This window comes from Apium graveolens, chromosome 7, assembly GCF_009905375.1.
Source record: "Apium graveolens cultivar Ventura chromosome 7, ASM990537v1, whole genome shotgun sequence".
NCBI lineage: Eukaryota > Viridiplantae > Streptophyta > Magnoliopsida > Apiales > Apiaceae > Apium > Apium graveolens.
The window spans coordinates 37433488-37441359 of record NC_133653.1 but is presented as its reverse complement, the minus strand read 5'-3'; the positions used below and the strand labels follow the sequence as shown (position 1 = coordinate 37441359).

The 7872-nt window shown below is 35.7% G+C and overlaps 1 pseudogene; it reads left to right on the top strand.

Annotated features, from left to right (window-relative positions):
- The first annotated feature begins 1246 nt into the window (after window positions 1–1246).
- LOC141673505 (alcohol dehydrogenase 1-like) lies at window positions 1247–6821 on the top strand (annotated as a pseudogene).
- The last annotated feature ends 1051 nt before the right edge of the window (window positions 6822–7872 follow it).

Genomic DNA, 7872 nt, shown 5'->3' with positions numbered 1-7872 from the left:
AACAGTTTCCTTATATTGACTTATATTTAAATCAATCGTGTTAAGAGTTGGTATCTGTGCTTTTGATGAGGATGACTCTCCTTGCTCCAAGGCCATGAGTGCATAGTTTCCTACTTCCTCATCATCATCATTTCCTGAATCATCCCAACTCTTTTCCTCTGTAATATAAGGTTTTCCCTGTTATTTTCTTAGAAGAGCCTCATACTTTTTCTCCAGTTCAAGATAGGCCTTGTCATTCTTCACCCTTTTAGGCTTCCTACATTCTGTAGCAAAATGACCCAATTCATTATAATTGAAGCATATGATCTTTGACCTATCAACAGATCTTGTTTTGTAGCCATTTTTGCTTCCAGAATTGAACTCTGTCTTTCCCTTCCAACTGTTGTCCTTGTTGGATGACTGTCCCTTATTTCTAAAGAATTTAGGCTTCTTTACTCTAATGTTAGATAATTTCCTTGCTAAGTAAGCCATGGACTGATATAGCTCATCCAATTCATCCAAGGTGTAGAAATCATCCTCTTCAAGTTCCATAATAACAAGCTTATGTGGTTCCTTGTTCTTTTGCTCACTGCTTGAAGCAACTGGAGTCTGAACATCTAACTCATCATCAGATGACTGGATGTCATTTACAATTAGGGCACTTGAACCATGTACAATGTCTCCTTGACCAGCTCTCAAAGATTTTCTTTGAATCATTTCCAATTCATATGTTTTTAGAATACCATACAAAACTTCCAGTGTCATCCTGCTCAAGTCTTTCCCTTCTCTTATAGCTGAAATCTTCTGTTCTAAATGGTCAGGAAGGGTGAGCAAAAATTTCAAGTTAACCTCCTCAGCTTCATAGTACTTGTCATGAAGCTGCAAGTCATTAATCAGCTTGTTGAATCTTTCAAAGACATCAGTTATATTTTCCTTTGGCTTTTCCATAAAACCCTCATGCTGTGAAATTAGTATCCTCCTTTGGTTTGATCTATCCTCCTCTATACCTTCACAAAGTATTTCAATCTTCTCCCAGATCTGCTTTATAGTATCACAATTGACAATGTTGTTGAACATTACATTGTCTAGTGACTCCATAAGAATTAGTTGCAGACCACTATCAAGAGCAACTTTCTCTTTCTCAGGTTCTATATACTTTGAAGGAACTTTAGGATCATAGTGAGCTGGGATAACCATGTCTCCATCTGTAGATTCCTCAACCCTCTCCATAGGTATGAAAGGACCGTTTTATAGAATCTGAACATACATGGGATTAGCCATTCTCAAAAGCATCATCTTCTTTTTCCATAGAGTATAGTTAGCTTTGTCAAAGGCAGGAATTTTGATACTACTGATTTTCAGTGTACTCATTCTTCAAAGATCTTGAATCTGTTTGCTTTCAAATTTTGCTCTGATACCACTTGTTATGTAATGAATACAACATAGAGGGAGGGTGAATTTGTTTTAGACAATTTTAAAGGCTTTTTTCATTTTCTTTAACTAGGTGACCAAAACAGATAAGAAATGTAACAATATTATGCTAACTGAACTAAAGACAGTGCACACAATATTTCCAAACTCACTTAATTTTATATAAAAATCAAGCTAGTATTTTGCTACAAATTATGGGTTCTTGGTATGTTAAGAACTCGGCTTCTTCCTTGAGAGAGTTGCAAGAAAACTAGATCTATTTGATATGATTAAAAAAAAGGACCAGTGTTTTACTAATCTACATGACATGCAAAGAAATGTAATTAACCCTACTTTAAGTTATCTCTAAAGCTTTTCATTTCCGGCCTAGCAAATCTCTGCATATCCTGTTGAATTGTGACATTCCTTTGTCAGTTAATCTTGGCCTTTGTTAGGCCCTTAATCAACTGTAGAGGGGGGGGGGTGAATACAGTTAATACAATCAATTCGACAAAGCTTCAACAGAATCAATAGTTTTTATATTAATAAATAAAAACTGATTACAAATGTACTCTCTCGAAAGGATGAACAAATATCCTTGAGAGCTGTTAGGTTATGCGAAAGATATAACAATGTTCGCAATGCTTATAGAACGAACCTAATTTGTACTTTATATAGAGCACAACTGCTCAATATATAAGGAATCCTATTCTATTAACAACAAGGAAACCTAATACAATGCTTCTAAAAAAAGTCCTTCACCGCATTGAGTTCCTGTTTTCTTTTCCTTATCAAAGATCAACTGATGTGACAAGTCCTGATTTCATCATCCGTCGACATCATCATCCGTTGATATCATTATCCGTTGATATCATTATCCGTTGATATCATTATCTGTTGATATCATCATCATCCGTTGATATAAGTTTTGATATGAACTTCTGATATTTTCTGCCGATATCATTAATTATGCCTAACAATCTCCCCCAACTTGTGCATGATTCCAATATGTACAAGTTCCAATTGATGATGTAAAAACTATATAAATGCAGGAATCAAGTAAGCATATTCATTCTTGCTTCTGGAAAGAGGGCTTAGGTTATGGAGAGGATAAGAACGATAAAGGAACTGTAGATATTAAGCCTATAGCTGTTAAACAAAAGCCAAAGTTAAAACCTGTTAAGTTTGTAGCTGTAAAGTCTAATACTGAGAAATCAGAAGTTAAAAAGGAATTAACCTCTGACAAACTAAAACAGGAAAAGACAACTGAAGTAAACGTAGGCTTAATGACAAAGAAGCAGCTTAAGCATAAGCTGAAAGATGTTAAGAATGCAAACAAGGTAAAATCACCTACAAAAAATAGGAATGGAAAGGAAGGTGTGAATAAAAGCAATGATTATAAGCCTGTTCCTGATGCTCCTAGAAAAACATGTCATAACTGTAGAAGTTCTAACCATCTGGCTTCTTTTTGCAGGAAGAATAAGAACATAAACTCCTTACCTTCAAAGTCAGGAGTTAAGAGTCAGTCTGTTAGATATTAGCCATAAAATCCTTGTTTTCATTGTGGTAGTTTATGGCATTCCATTTATACTTGTAAGGAATATCATAGTCTGTACTGTGATTATTATCAAATAAAACCTTCTTTAAAGAAAGTTAGCATTGTTCCTTTTAGTGTAAGTTCTGATTCAAAGTCTGATAGTGTAAATTCTGATAAGAAAAATGTTAACATAAACTCTGATGCTAAATCCGCTGCAAATGTTAACAAACTTAATAAGGCCAAAGGATCCAATCAAATTTGGGTCCTTAAAACTAATCATTAGTGGTCTTTAAGATTGCAGGGCAACAAGAAAAACATCCTAGTTCTGGACAGTGGATGTTCAGGACATATGACTGGAAATAAAGCCCTGCTATCAGACTTTGTGGAGAAGGCTGGCCCAAGTGTTTCTTATGGAGATGGCAATATTGGAAAAACATTGGGATATGACAATATCAATATTGGGAACGTCATCATTAAAGAAGTAGCTCTGGTCTCAGGACTTAAACACAATCTGCTGAGTGTCAGTCAAATCTGTGACAGAGGTTATCATGTGGATTTCTTTGAAGGACACTGTGAAGTTGTAAGTAAATCTACAGGCAAAGTTGTTCTGAAAGGATACAAGCGTGGTAACATTTATGAAGCCAAGCTTCCAACAAGTACTGATGGTTCTGCAATATGTCTGATGAGTAGAGCATCAATTGAAGAAAGCTGGAATTGGCACAAGAAACTCTCTCATTTAAATTTCAACAATATAAATGAACTAGTCAAGAAAGATCTTGTGAGAGGACTGCCAAAGTCAGTATTTGCTCCTGATGGCCTTTGTGATTCTTGTCAGAAGGCTAAATAAAGGAAGTCCTCATTCAAGAGCAAAACTGAATCATCAATTCTTGAGCCTTATCACCTTCTACATGTTGATCTATTTGGTCCAGTAAATGTCATGTCTATTACAAAGAAGAAATATGCTATGTCATAGTGGATGAGTTCACCAGATACAAATGGGTGTATTTATTGCACACAAAAAGTGAAAATGCATCTATCTTGATTGATCATGTCAGGCAACTGGATAAATTGGTCAAAGATTTTGTGAAAATAATAAGAAGTGATAATGGTACTGAGTTCAAGAATTTGATAATGGAAGAGTTCTGCAAAAACCGTGGAATCAAGCAGGAATTTTCTGCTCCTGGAACTCCACAGCAAAATGGAGTTGTTGAAAGAAAGAATAAAACTCTCATTGAAGCTGCACGTACAATGCTTGATGAAGCAAAGCTTCCAACCTATTTCTGGGATGAAACTGTGCAGACTGCTTGTTTTACTCAAAATGCAACACTCATTAACAAGCAAGGAAAGACACCATATGAGATGGTGAAGAAAAAGAAGCCAAATCTGAAGTATTTTCATGTATTTGGATGCAAGTGTTTTGTTCTTAAGACTCATCCTGAACAGCTATCCAAATTTGATCTAAAAGCTGATGAAGGAATCTTTGTTGGATATCCACTTTCCACAAAAGCCTTCAGAGTCTATAACTTGAGAACAAGAGTGGTCATGGAATCTATCAATGTCTCTTTTGATGATAAGAAGATTACTGAACTTGAAGATTTCAATGATCATGATCAGCTGAGATTTGAAAATGAAGACTTAAATTCTGATATTGGAAAACCTGACAGTCTAAATCCTGATACTGCAAACTTTGATGGATTAAACTCTGATGTTATTGAAACTGTGATGACTACGCCAAAGAAAGATGCACCTGTGCAGGGGGAGCATACTGAAGATACAACCACATCTCAAGAAGCATCAGAACAGACAACTGGCTCTTCAAGTTCTGATTCATCAAGTTCTGATAAGCCAAGTTCTGATAGTTCTGAAAATCTAAATTCTGAAGAATCCAACTCAGAGAGCATAGTTTCAGGGGGAGAATCATAAAATGTTGATGAAGATAGCATGGATCATGGGGGAGCATCCAGTTCTAGAGAAAACCTTCCATCTGCAAGGAAGTGGACTAAATCACATACCCCTGACTTAATAATTGGAAATCCTGATGCAGGAGTCAGACCTAGAATAACTACTTCAATTGAATGTCTTTACAATTCTTTTCTTTCTCAGACTGAACCAAAAAAAGTGGAAGAAGCTCTTCAAGATGCTGATTGGGTGCAAGAAATGCAGGAAGAGTTAAATGAATTTGATAGAAACAAAGTCTGGACCCTAGTGCCAAGACCAAAGAACAGATCTGTTGTTGGTACAAAGTGGGTATTCAGAAACAAAACTGATAGTGATGGCATAATTACAAGGAATAAGGCAATGTTGGTTGCAAAAGGATATTCTCAACAGGAGGGAATTGACTATGATGAAACATTTGCACCAGTTGCTAGATTGGAAGCCACAAGGATATTTTTGGCTTATGCTGCTCACAAAAAGTTTACTGTCTTTCAAATGGATGTGAAAAGTGCTTTTTCAATGGAGAATTGGAGGAGGAAGTATATGCTTCAATTGAACAGGTTCAACGAGATTAATTTGGGTTTCAATTAGGGAGAGAGTTCTGATATATCCTCACTCTCAATTTTTAACTTAGTTTTGGTCTCTCTCTCTCTCTTTCTCTCTCTCTCTCTCGCGCGCCCTTTTAGACACACTTTATTGACAATTTTAGTGTTCGTTTTTAAAACTTTTTGTTTCCCAGGAAATTAAATCAGCGTCGGGATCGTGTAAATCGAAAGACTTTTTGAAGGAGTCATGGAGTCTAATAGAGGAATTGTGTAAACAGAGGGCTGAGGCTGATAGAGAAACAACCGGTGATAGGTAAGTACAACATTTTTGTTGATTAAATATAAATTAGTTGCAAGTACTAAAAACTGAGTATGTTAAATGGGATGGGGTATTTAATGTTTGTAATCATATTTGATATAGTGCATTGGTTCTGTTTATGGATTAGGAGCTGTAGGCCTTGCTGTAAGTTCTTGTTGTTTCATCTTCCTGTCCTGTAGTTTTACTTTGTTTCCGGTGTCTGGTAAAATTAATATGGTAAAATTGTCATTCTTGTGATTAGGCAGTGGAAGGAGCAAGAATTGCAGGGGCTTCCAGAATTATCGGTGTTGATCTGAATTCAAACAGATTTGAGTATTGTAAGCTTGCGTCTACATTGTGAAATTTAAATGAATCATAATAGCGAAGAACTGACTAATGAAGATGATGAATTTTTGTGTACAGCAAGGAAGTTTGGTGTAACAGAGTTTGTGAACCCAAAAGACCATAAAAAATAGTTCAAGAGGTTGGTTAATACAATATTTTTCCTAACAAAGCTCCTCTATATATTTATCTGTCTAATTAAAATTTCATGAATGACTCAATCTCATTGTCTAGGTTATTATTGAAATGAGCAATGGAGGAGTGGACAGAAGTATCGAGTGTACCGGGCATATAGATGCCATGATTTCAGCATTTGAATGTGTACATGATGTATGTTCTCTTTAGTGGTTATGACGACTATGTGGTCTCATAAGTTCTTGCAAATGATCATATCTAGAATTCTTAACTCAAATAAACCATATTGACAGGGTTGGGTTATTGTTGTGCTAGTGAAAGTTCCACATAAAGATGTTTTCTTTAAGACTAGCCCCATAAATCTATTGAGTGAAAGGACTCTCAAAGGTAGTTTCTTTCGGAACTACAAACCTCGTTCTGACCTGTCATCTGTAGTTGAAAAATACATGAACAAGGTAAACTTCCTTGGATTCTATACAATTCAAAGTACTTTTATTGTTTAACATAGGCAAACTGTCTTGGTAGTTGGTACAAATACTAATGTATCAGTGTGTATCTCCAGGAACTTGAATTGGAGAAGTTGATCACACATGAAGTACCATTTACTGAGATCAACAAATCTGTGTTTGTTTCTCTATAAGAAGCTATTTAAGATGGAGGATGTGAGCATGGGAATGTGGGTTGAATAGTTTAACAGCTCGAGACCTATTGAATACTCCCATAGTTGGAAGTTTTGTCAATATGGTTGCGTGGAACATTATTTTTTGCTCATTATCAATATCTGAGGCAAATGATATGTCTATGGGACAAGTTGGGAAGAGGTCAGGCTCGATGCTGCAACTTTTAGGAAAGAATGCGATCATACAGATAACAGATCTTTCAATTGTTCCCAGGGAATTCTATAGATGTGGTAAGTTCAGCCCTCTTGTAGATTATATAATCTAGGTATATATTTACTGTTTCTTAACAGACTAATTCTTTTGTATACCAACTTTAAATTTATACTGCCATCAACACTTGCTATTTTATCCTATTTTCTTTCGACAATAATCTGAATAGTCCTTTATATACCTTATTTCGGTGCCAAGTCTATCATGTTATGTTGATTTTTATATTCCTTATTAAAATAATTATGGCTTTTGAATTGAGTTAATTGTGGAATACTGGATGAGAGAAATGACCGTGGTTTAAGTACACTCCCTGAACCAGAGGTATTTATTTGTCGGCATATTAAATTCACTGAAATTGTTGCTGGTGACTTGGTGTGGTTACTGGTTAGTTTAATGGACAGAGGTACAGATGCCCGTAACTTTCTATTGGGCAAAGTAATTCCCCTTCGACTCGGTTATGTAGGTGTTGGAAAATTTATAGGATATGATAACTTATGAATGTAATATCTTCTAACATGATTTTACTTAGGAAGCCCTGATTGTCTATCTGATAGATATATTTGTGATGTCATGTCTAAACTATTGTGTTTAGTTTCGGAACTTAAACCAGGACTTATCAGGACTTACTGGAAATCAGAACTTACTAACGTCAGAACTTAATATCAGAACTTAAGGCCATCAGGATTTATATCAGGACTTAAGTGCGGGAACTTCAGATAAGGAATGCGGCTGATTTACAGGAGAGGATCTGGACTAAAACAAAGGAAGATATGCAAGAAGAGTTAGAGGACTAGAAGACTT